The 22,926-nt window shown below is 42.2% G+C and overlaps 1 protein-coding gene across 2 annotated transcripts in view; it reads right to left on the reverse strand.

Annotated features, from left to right (window-relative positions):
• arel1 (apoptosis resistant E3 ubiquitin protein ligase 1) overlaps window positions 1-22,926 on the reverse strand; it is an 83,757-nt gene that overhangs the window by 59,256 nt on the left and 1,575 nt on the right. The window contains exon 2 of one of the 2 annotated variants that reach the window (XM_072568224.1): window positions 13,314-13,453. The exons of the other annotated variant lie outside the window; for it this stretch is intronic. The gene's annotated coding sequence lies outside the window, so the exon portion shown is untranslated. The remainder of the gene's footprint in view (window positions 1-13,313; window positions 13,454-22,926) is intronic. 2 annotated transcript variants of the gene reach the window in all.

The following is a 22,926-nucleotide window of genomic DNA, read 5'->3' on the forward strand; positions in this document are numbered from 1 at the left end:
TCTGCCATTTCTCCGCTCATATCTGCAACTGATCTGTATCCCACTGTATCTTTTGACAACCTTCTAAACTATCCACAATTCCACAGATCTTTAAATCATCTTCAAACTGACTAACCCACCTGTCCACAATTATTGCCCATCCCTAATTTTTATCTACATTTATTTCCCATTCCCTCAAGAAGACGGTAATGAACTGCCTTCCGAACTGCTACAATCCTTGGGATGTGGGTATGTCCACAGTGCTGTTAAGGGAATTCTGAGAGTGAGACCTGGTGACAGTGAAGGAGCAACAATATTAGTTCCAAGTCAGGATGTGGCTTGAAGGCAAATTTGCATGTGACGCTATCCCATGCGTCTGCTGTCCTTTGCCTTACAAGTGATAGAGATCATAGGTTTAGAAGATGCTGTCAAAGGAGCTTGGGAAATCACTGCAGTACAGTTTGAAGATGGTACATACTGTCACTGTGTATAGGTAGCAAATGAAGTGAATATTAAAGGTGATGGATGAGACTGTCAATCAAGTGACTGCTTTGTCCTGGAAAGTGTTGAGTTTCTTGCGTGCTTTTGGAGCCAGGCAAATATCCCATTAAACTCCTGACTTGTGCCTTGTTAGCGGTCAGGCATGATGGAAACATGATGTGGAGGCACTGGCATTGGATTAGGGTGGGCAAAGTCAAAAAATAGGAGTAAGTGAGGACTGCAGATGCTGGAGAACAGAGTTGAAAGTGTGGTGCTGGAAAAGCACAGCAGGTCAGGCAGCATCTGTAGAATAGGAGAATCAATGATTTGGGCACAAGCCCATCATCAGGAATCCTTTGACATCCTGAAGAAGGGCTTGTGCCCGAAACGTTGATTCTCCTACTCCTCGGATGCTGGCTGACTTGCTGCGCTGTTTCAGCACTACACTCTTGAAGATAAAAATCACACAACATTAGGTTATAGTCCAACAGGTTCATTTCGGAGCACTGCTCCTTCGTCAGGAATGCTTATACTTCAAAATAAACCTGTGGGACTATAAACTGGTGTTGCATTATAGAGACAGGAATTGCAAGCTTCTGACCTGTTGTTATAGTACCTTATGTGGCTGGGTAGTTTAGTTTCGAGTTAAAGATAATCTCAAGATATTGATAAGGGGGGCGGGGGAATGTCAGTGATGTCAGAACATCAAGGGATAATTAGATTCTCTCATTAGCGCTGGGCAAGTAATAATCACACCACACATCAGACCAAACCTGGACACTGTCTAGGTCTTGTTGCATACAGATACAGGCTTACTTCAGTATCTGAGAAGTGGAATGGCACAGAGCACTGTGTATATCAGCAAATATCTCATTTTTGATTTTAAGCGGAGGGAAGGTCTACAGGATACAATGGTGACAACAGTGCTTTTTCAACAGTTTCTCTTCAAGTTTGGATTCCATCTCTGTCACAAATTGGAAATAAAGAAGTTGAAAATTCAAAAATAAACAAACAGGTCTCTTAAGGGCCATAGCGCCCACTCTGGAAACTGACAGATTACAACTTAAAAATAAAGGCTGTTTCCAGCAAAGTAACTGGCTTACATTGACCATAACTCCATAGAACCTAATGATGACCATGAATCTATTGTCGATTGTCAGAAAAACCCATCTGGTTCACTAATGTCCTTTAGGGAAGGTCTGGCTGACATGTGACTCCCAACCCACAGCAATGTGGTTGGCTATTTACTCAATTTGGGATGGGCAATAAATGTTGCCTAGCCAGAGACACCTTCAAATGAATAATGAAAAAAAAAGAGCATTGCAATTCAGGAAATATCATTCGCTTTACTCAGACTTAAAAATTATTCCACTCTCACTCCCAAACAACACTTCAGCACAGAAAGCAGCCCTTTGGTCCTCTAAGTCTGCACCGACACATTTTGCCCTTCCACACTAAAACTGCTTTCACTTACACAATCCATATCCCCTTATTCTCTACCTATTCATGAATGTGTTCAGATGTTTCTTGAATGCTACTATTTTATGTGCCTCTTCTGGTAGCGCGTTCCAGGCACTCACTATCTTTTATGAGAAAAACTTGCCTCATACATCTCTTTTACAGACCCCACCGCACCTCCTCTAACATTGAACCTGTGTTCCCTAGTAATTGACCCTTCCACTCTGGGGGGAAAAGCCAAATACTTTCCACTCTATCCATGCCAATCACAAACTTCCATTGGATCACCCCTCAACCTCCTGCACTCCAGTGAAAACAAACCCAGTCTATCCAACCTTTCTTCGTCACTAAAATTGTCCAAACAGGCCAACATCTTGGTAAACCTTTTCTGTACCCTCTTCAATGCATACATATCCTTCTGACAGCGTGGTGACCAGAAACTGTACGCAATTAACCAAATGTGGTCTAACTGAAGTTCTATAAAGCTGCAGCATAATATGCCTATCCTTATACTCAATGTCCCATCCAATGAAGGAAAGCATGCCAGAAACCTTTGTTAACCATCTATCAGTGATGCCACCTTCAGTGATCTGTGGATCTACACACCCAGAACCCTCAGAATAGCAATGCGCCTAAGGGTTCTACTGTTCACTGTATAATTGCCAAATGTACTAGAACATCCGAACTAAATCACCTCACATTTGTCTGGATTAAACTCTTTCTGCTGTTTGTTTGCCCATGCCTCCAACTGACCTATATCCTGCTGTAGTCTCTGACAATCCTCCTCACCATCCACCAATCTTTGTATTGTTCACAAATGTATTAATTAGACCAGCCACATTTTCCTCTAAATCATTTATGTAGACCCCAAACAGCAGAGAGCCCAACACGGATCCCTGTGGAACCCCAGTCACAACCCAAATTTTGAAAAGCATCCTTCCATCCTTGGTCTCCTATGTCTAAAAATTTAAATCTGTTATAATCAATTTCAGGATTTAAAGAGAGACCAACTTATTCAGCCTTCCAGGCTTGATAATTTGAGTAACTATTGCAATTGCAAATTCCAGTAAAAATTTCAATGTTATAAAGAACATTGTTATCACTTTTATTTGTCATATTGATTGAGAGATAGATACTGACCAGGGCACCAGAGAAAACTCCCTCACTCTTCCGCACAATAGAGTGGATCTCTTGCATCGGCCTCAGCTTGAGGATAGGACCTCAGTTTAGTGTCACAACCAAAACTATTTCCCCAGTCCTATACTAGACTGTCAATTTTGATGTGTACTCAAGTTTCTGGAATGGGACCTGAAACTTGAACCTTTTGATTTAAGAGGGAAGAGAGGTGGCACGATGGCTCAATGGTCAGCACTGCTGCTTCACAGCATCAGTAACCCAGGTTCGACTTCATCCATCTGTGTGGAGTTTCCAAGTTCTCCCAGTGCCTACATGGGTTTCCTCCGGGTGCTCCTGTTTCCTCCCACAGTCCAAAGATGGATTAGTTATGGGAATGATGGTGGTGGTAGGGGTGGGGTGCTCTTCGGAGAGTCAATGTGGCCACAATGACTGAATGGCCTGCTTCCACACTTTAGGAATTCTATGATTACCAACTGAGCCACAGATGACTCAACTGAAAGTTGGAGTAAATGATGAAGAATATAAAACTCTTTATTGAGCTGAAAAATGTGTTGCTGGAAAAGCGTAGCAGGTCAGGCAGCATCCAAGGAGCAGGAGAATCGACGTTTCGGGCATAAGCCCTTCTTTAGGAATGAGGAGGGTGTGCCAAGCAGGCTAAGATAAAAGGTAGAGAGGAGGGACTTGGGGGAGGGGTGTTGGGAATGCGATAGGTGGAAAGAGGTTAAGGTGAGGGTGATAGGCCGGAGAGGGGGTGGGGGCAGAGAGGTTGGGAAGAAGATTGCAGGTCAAGAAGGTGGTGCTGAATCCGAGGGTTGGGACTGAGATAAGGTGGGGGGAGGGGAAATGAGGAAGCTGTAGAAATCTGCATTCATCTCTTGTGGTTGGAGGGTTCCTACGCAGAAGCTGAGGTGCTCTTCCTCCAGGTGTCGTGTTGCCATGGTCTGGCGATGGAGGCGGCCAAGGACTCTTTACTCAAGGTAAAGTTTATGACATTTGCCTTTAAATAATCAGAGAGTAGCTTTATGTTCAAGAATTCCAACTTTTAATGGAAACAAAAAGCTTATCAAACCATGGTTAGGTTTCAATTGTATCAACCAATATTGACAGTGACTGAAGTATTAAAAAGTAAAATAGCCAAGTTGAAAGCCAAGATTAATCTGTGCTTGCAATTATGAGGGAATGTTTTCAAATGCTGAAATCCTAAGTGAGGCCCTGCTGGACTTGAGAGAGACAAAGTCACAGTCTCCCAGAAGAAACAATGCATGTTCATCAAATGACATTTATTTATCATTGTTCTGCAGATTTCAGTATTACCAAATTCACAGATAGAAGAAGTCTTGCACATCCTTCCTTATTCACAAATGTAATAGTTATTTCTGCTTTGTATTTCTTTAGTAACTGGAAAAAGGTAGTAATACTGACAAATACATGGTTTAATCATAATTAAAATGACATTGCATTAAAGTGTCTCTTCTTTCTTATTCTCACTGAAGCTGCCAAAGTCTTGTTCGGGCATCAAGTCCCACAATCTGTTGAATAAATGCTTTCATCTACTTTTTTTAAAAGGTGGGGGGGGGGGGGGGTAATGAGTGAGAAAGAGAGAAAGAGACAGAGAGACAGAGAGAGACAGAGAGAGACAGAGAGAGACAGGCAGAGATCTTATGTGGCAAGGACCTGCTCAGTTTTCCTTGTAATTCCACAGTCTTGGACCATAAAGCCTCCCATATTTCTGACTATTATCTTATAGAAGCTAACTCAATGCCAACAAGACAATTTTGGACTACGCGTTCAATGAGATATTGCTTCACAGAGAGTGACAGGGGGTACAGCATTGGCAGAGTTTGAGTTGGCACTGTGTTCCAGTCTCTCACTTTTGAAATCTGTTCTACTTTTCTATGTTTAGACTGTGCATAACTAATACAAGAGTACAACAGAAAACAGGTTTCAATGCAAGTACATTATATAGCTTAGTCTGACTAGCCTTAATTTGCCTTGCCTGTTGAAGTGTGAATTACTGCTAACTTGGATCAACAGCACGCTAGTTTAAAGAGCTAGCAATTAGATATAATGGGCTTAACAGGTCAAAGGAAGCCCCAAAAGAAGGAAATAAAATTTCTGTTTGGGGAACATTTTTTTTTTCCTCTCTCTCTCACACGTTCCTGAAGGGCTTATGCCAAAACATCCTTCTCCTCAGACGCTGCCTGACCTGCTGCGCTTTTCCAGCGCCACACTTTCTCTCTCATGCAATCTTGCACAAATACCACACTTTTCTGAAATCTCTAAATTAGGAATATCTTCTGTTCTGAGTGAAGAAAACAGGGCAGATTTTAGATATCTTCCACTTTTGCATGGTAAACATAGAACACATTGTACAGTAAACATTCTACCTATCAGTTCTGATGATTGGAACTCTGTCATCGAACCAGCTGAATGAGATTTCAGTACATTAACTGAACCACAAATGGTTGGACAGGGAAAACTAGAGGACAACTAGAGTATTGTAAAGCTCTGGTCACTGTACTGCCATTGCATTACTGGACAAACGCGACTGTACTAGAGAGGGCACAGATAAGAGTTAGAAGGACATTACTTGGACTGCAAAGCTTTAGCAATTTGGAAGTACTGCATAGGCTTGAATTGTTTTTTTTTGATGTGGTAGTGAAGAAAGATTGAATGATTGTCTGTAAATTCATGATGGGCCTAGATACTTCACTTAGAAAAGTCAATAGCTCTGGGACATGGATTTAAAGCATTTGCTATAAGGGTTTGAGGACATTTCTGGACAGTTTACTCATGAGAGCATGGCAGGACTCAGGAAATCACAACACAAAAAAGGTGGTAGAAGCAAAAAAAACTTTATTTCAAAATGAGCATTACCTGTAGATTAAACAACCTGAGAGCTGGAAGCTGGGATCAGGCGGGTTGCTCTTTTCCATCTAATGCATAGCAATTGAAATGAATGGACGCCTTCATTGCTGTACACTTCTAGGATTGTGATTTTAGAACCCCAGGGTGAGGCTATCACGCCCAGGGCATTTGTTGACTTTTAGTCTTATATATCACTTCATTGTTCAAAGTTTTACAATAAATGCCTTTAAATTGTACTTTAATTATAATCAACTGTAACTTAAGGTTACTCAAAATAAACATGCTGTAATTTGAACAATTTCATGGGAATACAGCATTTACTTAATGTGGGGAGAATAGCCCCAGACGTTAAGTCATTTAAAAACCCATGTAGCTGTTGACCTTTTCTTCTAGATAATAGAGGTTGCAGGCTTGGAAGATGCTGTCAAAAGAAGTTCTATTGACTTACTGAAGTGCATATTAACAGTTAGCATGCATAGCATTTAGAATCATAGAGTCATAGAGATGTACAGCATGGAAACAGACCCTTCGGTCCAACCCGTCCATGCCGATCAGATATCCCAACCCAATCTAGTCCCACCTGCCAGCACCCGGCTCATATCCCTCCAAACCCTTCCTATTCATATACCCATCCAAATGCCTCTTAAATGTTGCAATTGTACCAGCCTCCACCACATCCTCTGGCAGCTCATTCCATACATGTACCACCCTCTAGGTACATGTTGCCCTCTAGGTAAAAGTTGCCCCTTAGGTCTCTTTTATATCTTTCCCCTCTCACCCTAAACCTATGCCCTCTCGTTCTGGACTCCCCAACCCCAGGGAAAAGACTTTGTCTATTTACCCTATCCATACCCCTCAATTTTGTGAACCTCTATAAGGTCACCCCTCAGCCTCCGACGCTCCAGGGAAAACAGCCTCAGCCTGCACAGCCTCTCCTCAAATCCTCCAACCCTGGCAACATCCTTGGTAATCTTTTCCAAACTCTTTCAAGTTTCACAACATCCTTTCAATTGGAAGGAGACCAGAATTGCACGCAATATTCCAAAAGTGACCTAATCAATGTCCTGTACAGTCGCAACATGACCTCCCAACTCCTGTACTCAATACACTCACCAATAAAAGAAAGCATATCAAACGCCTTCTTCACTATCCTAACCACCTGCCACTCCACTTTCAAGGAGCTATGAATCTGCACTCCAAGGTCTCTTTGTTCAGCAACACTCCCTCGGATCTTACCGTTAAGTGTATAAGACCTACAAAGATTTGCTTTCCCAAAATGCAGCACCTCACATTTATCTGAATTAATCTCCATCTGCCACTTCTCAGCGCATTGGCCCATCTGATCAAGATCCTGTTGTAATCTGATTTAGGCATGTATAGTGAAAACCGCTGTCTGGGAGAGCAATCAAAAACCATTGGCTTTGCCATTGATGGCTCAAGCTTTTGAAGTGTTTCTGCATTCATCACAATCCTGACTTGCAACTTGTAAATGGTGCAGAGGCTTTGAGGAGTCAGGAGGTGAGTTACATTCTACAGTCTATCAGACTCTGACCTGCTCCACAGAACAATATTATATGGCTGATTCAATTCAGTATCTAGTCAACGATGAGAGCCAGGACACTGACAGTGAGGAATTTAGGTGATGATAAATCCATTGAACATTAAGGACAGTAGTCAAATCATGTCTCTTGGACATGGTCACTCCAAACATAAACACCATCAGTGGATAGAACTTGACCATTACAGTGCAGTACAGGCCCTTTGGCCTTCAATCTTGCGTCAACCTGTGGAACCAATCTGAAGCCCAAGTAACCTACACTATTCCATTCTCATCCATGTGCCTATCCAATGATCATTTGAATGCCCGTTAAGTTGGCGAGTCTATGACTGTTGCAGGCAGTGCGTTTCACGCCCCTACCACTGAGTAAAGAACATCTGTCCTATATCTATCACCCCTCAATTTAAAGCTGTGTCTCCTCATGCCAGCCATTGCCATCTGAGGAAAAAGCTTCTCATTGTCGACCCTATCTAACCCTCTTATTATCTATTTTGTCTCAATTAAGTCACCTCTCAACCTTCTCTCTAACAAAAACAGCCTCAAGCCTCTTAGCCTTTCTTCATAAGACCCTCCCTCCATATCAGGCAAAATCCTAGTAAATCTCCTCTGAAATCTTTCCAAACCTTCCACATCCTTCTGATAATGTAGTGACCAGAACATTTCCAAATGTGGCCGCACAGAGGTTTATACAGCTGCAGCATGATCTCATGATTCAAAAACTCAATCCCTCTACCAATAAAAGTTAACGCAACTGTATGCCTTCTTAACAATCCTATCAACCTGGGTGGCAACTTTCAAGGATCTATGTATCTGAAAACAAAGATCTTTCTGTTCATCGACACTAATCTTACCATTCGCCCAGTACTCTGCATTCCTGTTACTCCTTCCAAAGTGAATCACTTTTCCGCATTAAGCTCCATTTGGCACCTCTCGCTCCAACTCTGCAGCTTATCTATGCCTCTCTGTTACCTAGAACATCCTTCGTTACTATCCACAACTCTACTGACCTTTGTGTCATCCAAAAATTTACTAACCCATCCTTCTATGTCCTCAACCAGGTAATTTATAAAAATGACAAACAATAATGGACCCAAAACAGATCCTTGCGGCAACCCACTAGTAACTGATTTCCAGGATGAATGCTTCCCATCAACAACCACCCTATGTCTTCTTTCAGCTAGCCAACTTCTGATCCAAACCACTAATTGCCCTCAATCCCATGCAATATTTTGTGCAATAACCTACCATAGGAAACCTTATCAAATGCCTTACTGAAATTCATAAACACCACATCAACTGCTTTACCCTCATCCACCTGTTTGGTAACCTTCTCAAAGAACTCAACAAAGATTTGAGAGGCATGACCTACCCTTCACAAAACCATGTTGACTATCCCTAATCAACTTAATCCTTTCCAGAGGATTATAAATTCTCTTTCTTATAACCCTTTCCAACACTTTACCTACAACCGAAGTAAGGCTCACCGGTCTATAACTTCCAAGGATGTCTCTACTCTCCTTGTTGAGCAAGGAACAACATTGGCTATCCTCTAGTCTTATGGCACTATTCCTACAGACAATGACAATAAAGATCAAAGCCAAAGGCTCTGCAATCTCCTCCCTGGCGTCCCAGAGAATCCTAGGATAAATCCCATCTGGCCCAAGGGATTTATCTATTTTCTCACTTTCCAGAATCGCTAACACCTCCTCCTTATGCATCTCAATCCCATTTATTCTAGTAGTCTGTATCTCACTATTCTCCATGACCACATTGTCTTTTTCCTGTGTGAATACTGAAGAAAAGTATTCATTTAGCACTTCCCCATCTCATCTGACTTCACGCCCAACTTCCCACTACTATGACGTGAATAAGATTTGGGCCAAGCAAGCAGTCTTTTATTCCTGATATGCCTATAGAAAGCCTTCGCATTTTCCTTGATCCTATCCGCCAACTACTTCTTATGTCCCCTCCTGGCTCTTCTTAGCTCTCCCTTTAGGTCTTTCCTGGCTAACTTGTAACTCTCAAGGGCCCTGACTGAGCCATCACATTTCATCCTAACATAAGCCGCCTTCTTGCTCTTGACAAGAGATTCAAGTTACTTAGTAAAGCACGGCTCCTGCGCTCAACAACTTCCTCCCTGCTCGACTGGTACAATCTTAGCAAGGACCCAACCTGAGTATTTCTAAGCAGATCAATAATGAGTGAATGCTACTTGAAAAGACACAGTGTTTCTGTGATGTCCTTCAGGGCTTGGCAAACGGTCAGTTGTGATATTACCAAGCCACTCTTGGTAATGAACACGGAACACATTAAATTATTTGACTTAATTACCCCGAGTGATTCATCCACATAATTTTCAACATAAGGGAAAAATATTCATCAGCTGAGTGAGGATGGTTAGTGGTAATCAGGAGGTTGTTTCCTTGGTCATGTTTGACCTAATGCCATGAGATATCTGCTTCTAATTTATGTCACCTTGCAGAGCTAATGTTGAGGACTTCCAAAGCTACTCTCTCTCTCTCTCTCTATCAAAGATACTTCCCACCATTTTGCTAATGCAGATTGTTTGCACAATCATTAGAAGTCAACCCGTCTTAGTTTTTGTAAAATGTGCATCCCTCAGCAATTTTCCATTTTGTCAGGCGATGCCAGTGCTTTGGCTATTTTGAAGCAATTTAGCGACAATACCTCTATCTTTGGAGCACAATTATTTAGCATATCAGTTATCAGGGCCCATAAAAGAACCACCAAATCACAAATGTTCCAGCGCAGAAGGAGAAACTTCAATTCATGGCATTTGTAGATGAGCACCATGACTTAGAGCTGATCTCCTGCATTTTCTCCATTTCCTTAAATATTGTTTCCATTCAAATGATTATTCACTGTTTTCCTGCTGGCCTCAATTGAACTTGCCTCCATCACACTTCTAAGTGGGGGGGAGGTGAAGTGGGGCTAGGTGAAGACAGGTAGAGGGGACAGCCTGGTTGGTCAATGGGAGGAATGAATCCGGTTGGTGGTGGGAGCAGTGGCAGTGAGGGGGAGGGGCTGGGAAGGGAGTCAGGGAATGGGGAGGGAGGTTATTTGAAATTGGAGAACTCAGTGTTGAGTTGTCCAGGCTGTCAGGTGCCAAGGCGGAAGACAAGGTGGTGTTTCTCCAATAGGTACTGTAGTTTGTTTTGGCAGTGGAGGAGGTCAAGGATGGTCATGTCAGAAAGGGAGTGGTTGGGGAATTGAAATGGGTGTTGACTGGGAGGTCTGGGCAGACCCAGTGGACCCAGCTGCAATGCTCGGTGAGCCATTCCCTAAGTTTAGGTTCGGTCTCACCGAAGTAGACAAGATGACATCAGGAGCACCTGATGCAGTAAACTAGATTGGAAGTGAGGCAGGTGAACCTCTGTCTCACCTGGAAGGACTGTTTGGGGCTCTAGATGGAGGAGACGGGGGTGGTGTGCTGGCAGGTTTTGCTTTTTTTTCTGGTTGCAGGGAAAGGTACCTGGGGGTTTCAGTGACGAGGGTGGCGCAAACCAAGGACTGTCGGAGGGAAATAGTCCTGACACAAAGCTGAGGGGGTTGGGGAGGGGAAGCTGTTCTTGGAGGTGGGGTCTATTTGGACACCCAACACATCATCCTCAAACATTTCTGCGCGCTCCAAATATACCCCACTAATAGGAACATCTTCCTCTCCCTAACCCCCTCAGCTTTGTGTAAGGACTGTTCCCGCCGACAGTCCTTGGTTCGCGCCACCCTCGTCACTGAAACCCCCAGGTCCATTTTCCCTGCAACCAGAAAAAAAAACAAAACTGTCAGCACACCAACCCTCTTTACTCCATCCAGAGCCCCAAACAGTCCTTCCCGGTGAGACAAAGGTTCACCTACCTCTCTTCCAACCTAGTTTACTGCATCAGGTGCTCCCAAAGTCTCCTTGATGTAGAGAAGATGACAGAACATAAACAGCGAACAACTCACCGAGCATCACAGCTGGGTCTACAGGGACCTACTGGACCTCCCAGCTACCACCATTTCAGGATGGACACCACCCTGTCCCCGCCTCCCCAACATCCCTCCCACCCCAGTCCTGAAGAAGGGTTACACCCAAAACATCCAGTCCTATACCTCCTGATGCTGTGTTAGAACAAAGAAAATCTACAGCCCAGGTACAGGCCCTTCGGCCCTCCAAGCCTGAACCGATCCAAATATACTGTCTAAACCTGTCGGTCAATTCCTAAGCATTCGTATCCCTCTGCTCCCCACTTACTCATACATCTGTCCAAACGCATCTTAAATGAATCTACCATGCCTGCCTATACCACCTCTGCTGGCAACATGTTCCAATGCCCACCTCTGTGTGAAGTACTTGCTGCGTGTATCCCCCTTAAAGTTTCCACCTCTCACCTTGAAAGCGTGACCTCTCATTATTGAATCCTTCACCCTGGGAAAATTTTTGCCTCTGTCCATCCTGTCTGGACTCTTCATGATTTTGTAAACCTCAAATCAGGTCCCCCCCTCAATCTCCTTTTTTCTAGTGAAAATAAACCTAACCTACTCAACATAGCTAGCACCTTCCATACCAGGCAACATCCTCATAAATCTTCTCTGCACCCTCTCCAAAGTGTCCACATCCTTTTGGTAATGTGGCGACCAGAACTGTACACAGCATTCTAAATGCGGCCGAACCAATGTCTTGTGCAATGTTAACTCGACTTGCCAGCTCTTAGACTCAATACCCTGTCCAATGAAGGCAAGCATATTATATGCCTTCTTGATCACTCTATCCACCTGTGCAGCAACCTTCAGGGTACAATGGACCTGAACTCCCAGATCTCTCTGCCCATCAACTTTTCCCAAGGCTCTTCCATTCACTGTATAATTCGCTCTATAATTAGACTTGTCTAAATGCATCACCTCACATTTGTCTGGATTGAAAGCCATCTGCCAGTTTTCAACCCAACTCTCCAATCTATTTATATCTTCCTGTATTCTCTGACAGTCCCTTATGCTTTCTGCTACTCCACCAGTCTTTGTGTCATCTGCAAACTTGCTGATCATACCAACAGTGCCCTCTTCTCGATCATTTATACATATTACAAATAACAGTAGCCACAATACTGACCCCTGTGGAACATCACTGGTCACCTTTCTCCATTTTGAGAAACTCGCTTCAACTACTACTCTCTGTCTCCAGTTGCTCAACCAGTTCTATGTCCACTTAACTAGAACCATGTGACTTCACTTTTTCCATTGGTCTACAATGCGGAACCTTATCAAACACCTTACTAAAGTCCATGTATATGACATCAACAGCCCTTCCTTCATCTAACAACTTGGTCACTTCCTCAAAGAACTCTATAAAATTGGTAAGGCACGATCTCCCCCACACAAAACCATATTGCCCACCACTGGTAAGCTCATTCTTTTCTAAACATAAATGGATCCTATCTCTCAGTACCCTCTCCAGCAACTTTCGCACCACCGACGTCAGGCTCATTGGTCTGGAGTTACCCGGGATATCCCTACGACCCTTCTTGTACAGGGGGACAACATGAGCAACCTTCCAGTCCTCTGGCACCTCACCTGTATTTAAGGATGCCACAAAGGTATCTGTCAGGGCCCCAGCAATTTCCTCTCGCGTCTCCCTCAGCAACCTGGGATAGATCCCATTCGGTCCTGGGAATTTGTCCACCTTAATAACCTCTAGCATACCCAACACATCTTCCCTACTTACGCCAACGTGTCCAGACTAATCAAACTTCGATCTCTAATCTCAAGATTCATCATGTGAACAATCTCAAGATCTCAGTGAACAATGATGCAAAGTAATCATTCAGAATCTCACCCATTCTCTCAGGTTCGGCACACAGCCTTCCTTCATTATTTTGTAGTGGACCAATCCTTTCTCTAGTTACCCGCCTCTTCTTCCAGCCTCCAACTTGTCTGCTTTGGATTCCAGCATCTGCAGTCTTTTTTCCCTCTAATCTGTTAAGAATACACAGCCCTGTGTTTTAGATTCACCAGCAGACACCTTATTTTATGCTACACTACTCCTGCATAAAGTTGACCACAGATATTTATGATAGTATTTAGATAATAAGATAGGCTGAGTCATCATAGATCATGGTTGAATACAATTCTGTTGCTGGTGGTTGTTCAAAGGACCTCATGGAAGCAGAATTTTAAACTGTTAGGTCTGCTCTGAATCTGTGCTACTTAGACTGGCTGATGGAGTGATTCCTCAGTGAGAAGGTGAGACTTCATCTTGTAAGATGGAGCAAAAATCCCCATTATCTAAAGTACTGGACAAGATTCTGGACTTTTTTAGAATTAGACTCCCTACAGTGTGGAAACAGGCCCTTTGGCCCAACAAGTTCACACCAACCCTCCGAAAAGTAACCCAACCAGACCCCCTATTATCCTGTATTTACCCCTGACTAATGCACCTAACCTACAGTCACAGGTAGATAGGATAGTAAGGGCGGTGTTTGGTATGCTTTCCTTCATTGGTCAGAGTATTGAGTACAGGGGTTGGGAGGTCATGTTGCGACTGTATAGGGCATCAGTTAGGCCACTGTTGGAATGTTGCGTGCAATTCTGGTCTCCTTCCTATCGGAAAGATGTTGTGAAACTTGAAAGGGTTCAGAAAAGATTTGCAAGGATGTTGCCAGGGTTGGAGGATTTAAGGTATAGGGAGAGGCTGAACAGGCTGGGGCTATTTTCCCTGGAGCGTCGGAGGCGGAGGGTTCTTCTTCAAAGTAGTGTCAAGTAATCTTTTACATGAGAGACAAGACCATCTCAGTTTCATACAGTCTCTGAGACAGAGCACCTCTAACATCACAGTACTTCCTTAATACCCCAGAGCAAGGTCATTATCCCGGATGTCCTAGCCAAGATGAGCTTCATTCCAGCCTTGCAAACTTGCTTTGACATTGATTGAACATAATAAATTTCTGCTCACTGAATCATAACTTACAGTCGTTATCCCTGTTCATTCCTGGGCTATGTCTTGCCCCACCTGTGTGTACAGTTAGGAAGGAGTAAGTCTGGAAATCTTTTTTATTAGCATTCAAACCCAGGAGCAGGGTCAAGCATAGCACAGAAACGTCCTGCTGGTTACAATCAAATTCTATAGTGAAAGTTTCACTATCGCTGTTAACTGAGAGACACAAATGCCATAAACTGAGCCATGGCTTTGAATCCTTTATAGTGCAAGACTACTGTTCTAGACACTGCAAAGTAATAAACAAATACTTCAAGAAATAGAGTGGGGAAGACTAGAAATATCCTGCTAGTACATCAATTAGCCTTTTCTTTCTCCTACTTGAGCAACACATCAATAAAATCTAGTTTGAGAAAACAGAAACCTCAATGAGATTTTACTGGAGATAAAATAGGTCAACAGTAGCCTAATGGTTTTTTAAAAAAAGGCACGCTTAAATTGAAATAGATGCTTTAATTAAACTTTAGATATCGGCTGCTTTAATTGTTCAGGGACAATCTTCTATTATACTGCTTTCAAGATGCCAAATACCTAGTCTTTGGCTATTCATGATTACACTTGAGCAACTATTGATTTGCTCACCTTTTTCCTCACCTCCACAACTAACATTAATTCCTGTTACAGGTATATTGAATCATGTTAAATTTGATCTGCTTCCATTTTCATTTCCTCAAGCCCAAGCGGTTCAGACTTGACGTTGACCACTTTTCAAATCTCATTCACTAGTTTGTCATCCAGTTTTCATTGTCAATTCACGGTATTTTGCAACAGAGACTACAATGTTAAAGACACATATAAAGACAAGTTGCAGCTATATGCTTATTTTATGAAAGAAGTAATGATCAATTAGCAAATGGCTGTTGTAGTATCAGGAAACAGCTCACAGTGGGTATTCCTAACGAGAAAATGAGGTTGTCAAGTCAAAGCATTAAGAGATTGTGGGCGGCACGGTGGCACAGTGGTTAGCACTGCTGCCTCACAGCGCCAGAGACCCGGGTTCAATTCCCGCCTCAGGCGACTGAGTGTGTGGAGTTTGCACGTTCTCCCCGTGTCTGCGTGGGTTTCCTCCGGGTGCTCCGGTTTCCTCCCACAGTCCAAAGATGTGCAGGTCAGGTGGATTGGCCATGCTAAATTGCCCGTAGTGTTAGGTAAGGGGTATGGGTGGGTTGCGCTTCGGCGGGGCGGTGTGGACTTGTTGGGCCGAAGGGCCTGTTTCCACACTGTAAGTAATCTAATCTAATCTAAAAAAAATATCGCAGCAGGGTTTCATGGGATTTTAGAACAGGTCATCAAAACTGACGCAATAGGACAATTGGTTAACAACACTATTCCGAGATGTATTCTTAATATATTCTCTGTGGATTGTTAATTTATGCTGACAAAATCAAGTGCAGTTCGCAATAAAGGTGTAACCTACAGTCAGAGGACACAACATCAAAATGTAGAGCGGGACCAAGTAACTGCACTAGAAAAATAATACTGTCAGCTTTTCTTGGACAAATGTATTGAAAAAGGCCAAATGACAATGTTAAAAGACACGTAACAGCTGTCCACATGCCTTTCGAGAAAGGTGACTCGTCAAATCAAGAATCCTACTTTGTGAAAAAGATAAATGTAATTAAGTCAGTGGTCGCAGAATCAGTAATTATAAAATTCTGTGACCATTTGTCAAGTGAAACCATCAAAATATTTGCAGTAAAAATGTAATACAATAGAGTACTTCAGTTGCTTAATTGTGGGCAGTGAGCAGACTGCAGCTGCATACTTCCACCCACCTGCAGTCTGACCCTGTTTTACAGAATGCTTATAGGATATTGAGAAACACAGAGATCATTATCATATGCAGCTCTTCAATCATTCTATAAGGATTTATAAATAAAATGTTACTTTTAAAACAAAATACTTATTTGTCATTACAAAAAAGCACTTATGGTGCCGTCATTCTAAAATACCAGCAATAAACTTGTCACGGTGGAGTTAAGCATTATTTCTTTCCATCACCATACTGTTTTAGAAACAGAGAAGCAGAAAACAAAAAGGTTTCATTGGTGCCAATTTCCTTTGGGTTTTGCTGCCAGTCAGCTAAAACTAACATTGCTGGTTGCATGAGAAAAGTTGGCTTCCTGCCCTGCCCCTGTACACAGTATTGATAACCTTGGAAATTTGCCATTGTAGCCCTAGACATTAGAAAGAAAATGCTGTCCCTTCTCCATCAACAGACTTTAAAAAAATTAAATAAAATGTCACTTGGTTACAGGTTATGGAGTCACAGAGCTCCTCCTGACTTTTGTACAGTGACTATAAAACAGAAGCTTGCCTTTTACAGCCAAACTTCAAGCACTTTACAGCCAGTTCCTTTCAAAGTGTTTGTGTTTTAGTAAACACAGCAGCTATTTTGCACATAGCAGACAATGTGATATTGCGTGGATAATTTGTTTTTGTGGTACTGATCAGTTAGGACACTAGGAAAAATTCCTTTCTGTTTGAGTTTCATTTGTCAGAACAGGACTCAAAACCTAAATTCTGCTTTCTCTCCATAGATGCTAGATGTCAGTGGGAGAGCACTTTGGGGCCAGCGGCCATAATTCTATTAGATTAAAAATAATGATGGAAAAGGATAGACCAGATCTAAAAGTTGAAGTTCTAAATTGGAGAAAGGCCAATTTTGATGGTATTAGGCAAGAATTTATGAAAGCTGATTGGGGGCAGATGTTTGCAGGTAAAGGGACGGTTGGAAAATGGGAAGCCTTCAGAAATGAGATAACAGGAATATACTTTGTCTGGATTCTCATCAGGGTGAAAGGGAAGGCTGGTAGGTATAGGGAATGCTGGATGACTGAAGAAATTGAGGGTTTGGTTAAGGAAAAGAAGGAAGCTTATGTAAGGTTTAGACAGGATGGATCGAATGAATCCTTAGAAGAGTATAAAGGAGTATATTTAAGAAGGAAATCAGGAGGGCAAAAAAGGGGACATGAGATAGCTTTGGCAAATAGAATTAAGGAGAGTCCAAAGAGTTTTTCCAAGTACACTAAGGACAAAAGGGTAATGAGGGAGATAATAGGGCCCCTCAAAGATCAGCAAGGCAGCCTTTATGTGGAGCCGCAGAAAATGGGGGAGATACTAAATGAGTATTTTGCATCAGTATTTACCGTGGAAGAGGATATGGAAGATATGGACTGTAGGGAAATAGATGGTGACATCTTGAAAAATGTCCAGATTACAGAGGAGGAAGTGCTGGATGTCTTGAAACGGGTAAAGGTGGATAAATCCCCAGGACCTGATCAGGTGTACCCCAGAACTCTGTGGGAAGCTAGAGAAGTGATTGCTGGGCCTCTTGCCGGGATATTCGTATCATCGATAGTCACAGGTGACGTGCTGGAAGACTGGAAGGTGGCTAACATGGTGCCACTGTTTAAGAAGGGTGGTAAGGACAAGCTAGGGAACTATAGACCAGTGAGCGTGACGTCGGTGGTGGGCAAGTTGTTGGAGGGAATCCTGAGGGAAAGGCAAGGACTGACTAGGGATAGTCAACATGGCTTTGTGCATGGGAAATCATGTCTCACAAACTTGATTGAGTTTTTTGAGGAAGTAACAGAGGATTAATGAGGGCACTGCGGTAGATGTGATCTATATGGACTTCAGTAAGGCATTCGACAAGGTTCCCCATGGGAGACTGATTAGCAAGGTTAGATCTCATAGAATACAGGGAGAACTAGCCATTTGGATACAGAACTGGCTCAAAGGTAGAAGACAGAGGGTGGTGGTGGAGGGTTGTTTTTCAGACTGGATGCCTTTGACCAGTTGAGTGCCACAAGGATCGGTGCTAGGTCGTCTATTTTTTGTCATTTACATAAATGATTTGGATGCGAGCATAAGAGGTACAGTTAGTAAGTTTGCAAATGACACCAAAATTGGAGGTGCAGTGGACAGCGAAGAGGGTTACCTCAGATTAGAACAGGATCTGGACCAGATGGGCCAATGGGCTGAGAAGTGGCAGATGGAGTTTAATTCAGATAATTGCGAGGTGCGGCATTTTGGGAAAGCAAATCTTAGCAGGACTTATACACTTAACAGTAAGGTCCTAGGGAGCGTTGCTGAACAAAGAGACCTTGGAGTGCAGCTTCATAGCTCCTTGAAGGTGGAGTCGCAGGTACATAGGATAGTAAAGAAGGCGTTTGGTATGCTTTCCTTTATTGGTCAGAGTATGGAGTACAGGAGTTGGGAGGTCATGTTGCGGCTGTACAGGACATTGGTTAGGCCACTTGGAATATTGTGTGTAATTCTGGTCTCCTTCCTATTGGAAAGATGTTGCGAAGCTTGAAAGAGTTCAGAAAAGATTTACAAGGATGTTGGAGGATTTGAGCTATAGGGAGAGGCTGAACAGGCTGGGGTTGTTTTCGCTGGGGCGTTGGAGGCTGAGGTGACTTTAGAGGTTTACAAAATTATGAGGGTCATAGATAGGGTAAATAGGCAATGTCTTTTCCCTGGAGTCAGGGAATCCAGAACTAGAGGGCATAGGTTTAGGGTGAGAGGAGAAAGATATAAAAGAGACCTAGGGGGGCAACTTTTTCACACAGAGGGTGGTGCGTGTATGAATGAGCTGCCAGAGGATGTGGTGGAGGCTGGTACAATTGCAACATTTAAAAGTCATTTGGATGGGTATATGAATAGGAAGGGTTTGGAGGGATGTGGGCCAAAATTGGGTTGGGATATCTGGTCGGCATGGACGGGTTGGAACAAAGGGTCAGTTTCCATGCTGTACATCTCTATGACTCTAGATGCTGCTAATCTGAAGGAGTTTCTCCTGCAATTTCTGTTTTTATTTGTTTCAGATTCCTGGATCTGCAGTTCTTTGATTTATGTTATGTAATGCTGAATGTCAAATTTGGTTCAACAAGCCAAATGACCTACTCCTGCTCCCATTTTCAGTTTCTAAAGTGAACCACAAAATAAAAGCTACACCATTCAGGGATAATATCACAAAACACATGCAAATTGCCAGAGATACCTGGAATATATTCCTCAAAAAATCATCGAGGTTAGGTTAATTTAAAAATGTCAGAATATGGTTAGTAGATTTTTGTTGGAAAACAGGAATTATGGACACAGAAAACTGAGGTGGGATACAAATCAGCTAGGCTCGAACACAATGGCACAACAAGCCCCAAAAGACAAAATGATCTATCCCTGTTCCTATATTCCTAATCCAATTCATTTTGCCAAGAAGGGAGCACTTCCTTATGTACTTTTTCTGCAGCTAGGACTGGACCTCCTTTATTAAACTTAGAACACTCAAAGTGCTGCACATTTTTAAATACAATGGCATGCCACTTGGCATGCAACTAGGAAACTGTAGCCTAATGCTGTCGCTAGAATCATTATAAACAATTGACATATTTTCAATCTTACTTTAAAACCATTCAATCCACATAGCTCATCTAGCTAGCCATTTTCACTACACTGCTCAGTAAAAACACTGTAGCTTCATGCCACCTTGGCTGCCTCAGAATGCTGTTACAGACAGACTCTGATTTCAATGTATATTAACTGTATGCTTGGCAAATACCGTAACTAAAAATGCCAACAAAGCAATTCAAAAATCTGGCTCTCAATTTTTTTGAAATGAGTACATTTATCCCAGAAAATTCCCAAACATATTGTCCCATCAAAAAGCAGTTGCGTTTGCACCCTAATAAAAGGACACTAGTGAATGCAAGAAATAACACTGTAAATGTGCATCACAAGCAGCCAACTGAGTTGTCCAGAGCACAGCTTCCTCCCTTTCAAAACTCAAACCAAGTGAAATTTGATTATTTAACATCCCAACTTCTTGTTACTGCAGCATTGTCCAATAATTATAGCACAAAATAATCAGAGGCAACATCTTGCTTTTGTCCGTAACATATTCAAATACAAATCATTGTTTGCTCTTTTCACAAAAGTAGCAAAATAAAACTAAACATGCCAACCTCTCCATAATTAGACCACTTAAATGTATAACTCCATGCCTTTTTAAATAAAAGTAATCAAAACAAATCAACTCAAATCATCAAGCTGAGCTACAAGTTCTCAGCTGTAATAAGTATCACATTAGTCTCAAAACATGAACTGCTGTTATTTACTTATTCCTTATGTTGTGAACCATTATGATCCCAGCTGGTACCAAACTAGACAAATCAGATACCAGAATGAAATCTGGCTTGACAGATTGTAAGTTTTAGATTTGCAGTTGGTTTTCATGCTAGTTACTGATAACCTCATGACTACATTCAGTCAACGTTCTTTAACACAAGAACTCAAAGATTATTACATAAAAATATCAAGATATATACAAGACAGTTTAGATAGATACTAATATCACAACAAAAAAAACCCCTGCTTTCCTGCAAACATCCTGTAAAAACTCAAATCGAGTCTTTCCAGTTGTGAAGGCTGAGATTATTTTTCAGTTCTGATCGCCTTGAAACATCTTTTCAGTTCTGATAGCCTAAACCTCTTTTTATATCCTATATCTTGAAAACTTCTTCATGTACTGTCATAACTTGAAAACTTCACAAATAATTTGTCTTTGTCCCAGGTGAAACTCTACTTATGAGGCCCGGGTTCAATTCCCGCCTCAGGCAACTGACTGTGTGGAGTTTGCACGTTCTCCCCGTGTCTGCGTGGGTTTCCTCCGGGTGCTCCGGTTTCCTCCCACAGTCCAAAGATGTGCAGGTCAGGTGAATTGACCATCCTAAATTGCCCGTAGTGTAGGTAAGGGGTAGATGTTAGGGGTATGGGTGGGTTGCGCTTCGGCGGGGCGGTGTGGACTTGTTGGGCCGAAGGGCCTGTTTCCACACTGTAAGTAATCTAATCTAATCTAATCTAATCTTATGAACTTAAAACCTGATCTACTTATGGTCTCCAGTCCATTTTCTCTAAAATGTCATAAAATAGAATGTGAAAACACTTCAATTAGTTCCATAGGCATGCTGCTCAGTACTTACATGGAGTCATACAACACAGAAATAGACTCTTCGAACCAAATATTCCAATCTGACCTAGTCCCGTCTGCTAGCATTTGGCCCATATCCCTCTAAACCCTCCCTATTCATATAACCATTCAGGTGTCTTTTAAAATGCTGTAATTGTACCTGCTTTTACCACTTTCTCTGGTGGTTCATTCCATACACGCATTACCTGGTGTATGAAATACACCCACTGAATGCAACTTTACCAAAATCTCAGTGAACTATAATGACTTTGGCCTCAAACTAATATTTACATTTTTAGAAATACAAGCTGCACATTTTAAACGTAATTAAAAATCCAAATTCCCAAATGTTACTAACCTTGACAACAATACATGTACAGTATTGGCCTGATATTATTTCCCATTTAGATAATAGTCACTATTACAATGTGCCAGCTCATCTAGATTCATAGAGATATACAGCACGAACAGACACTTCAGTCCAACTCGCTCATGCCAACCTGATATCCTAAATAAATCTAATCCCATTTGCCAGCATTTGGCCCAGTTCCCTCTAAACCCTTCCTATTCATATACGCATCAAGATGTCTTTTAAATGTTGTAATTACATCAGCCTTCACCACTTCCTCCAGCAGCTTATTCCATACATGCACTACACTGTGTGAAAAAATTTCTCCCCTTAGGACTCTTAAATCTTTCCCTTCTCATCTTAAACCTATACCCTCTAGTTTTGGACTCCCCCAGCCCGTGGAAAAGATATTATCTATTTACCCTATCCATGCCCTTCATGATTTTAAAAACATCTATAAGGTCACCCCTCAGCCTCCGACACTCCAGGAAAAATAGTCTCAGCCTATTCAGTTTCTATCTAAGCTCAAACTCTCCAACACTGGCAACATACTTGTAAATCTTTTCTGAATCCTTTTAAGTTTCACAACATCCTTCCTGCAGCAGGGAGGCCAGATTTGCATGCAGTATTCCCATAGCAGCCTAACCAATCTTCCGCACAGCAGCAACATGACATTCCAACTCCTATATTTAATGCACTGACCAATAAAGGCAAGTATATCTGACTCCTTCTGCTAATCTAATGATTAACTCACTCAAATTTGTTCTATTCTTATTCATGCATACCTTGTAAAAATGAGAGAATCTGGATGAAGGAGTCTTTGAGACTTACCATCAAACAAGATCTTATATTGGAGAAGATTATTAGCATTGATCCATTCTTTAATCTGTTTCTCTCCAAGGTTCTTCCACCTCAGTTCCCAGGCCAACACCCAAAGACAAAAGCTGAGCAGGAAAGTCAAAATGCAGCAGTCCATCAGGCCATCATAAATGAGTACAATATTATACTGCAACCCTGAGTTTCAGAATACAGTTATATACAGAGTTTCTCACACCTCTTTGTTGTGTTTGCTAACAATAGCTGTGATTCCAGGCTGAACAATACAAAGAATAAGAGCATCTGTCAGCAGTTCA

This window comes from Chiloscyllium punctatum, chromosome 4 (assembly GCF_047496795.1).
Source record: "Chiloscyllium punctatum isolate Juve2018m chromosome 4, sChiPun1.3, whole genome shotgun sequence".
NCBI lineage: Eukaryota > Metazoa > Chordata > Chondrichthyes > Orectolobiformes > Hemiscylliidae > Chiloscyllium > Chiloscyllium punctatum.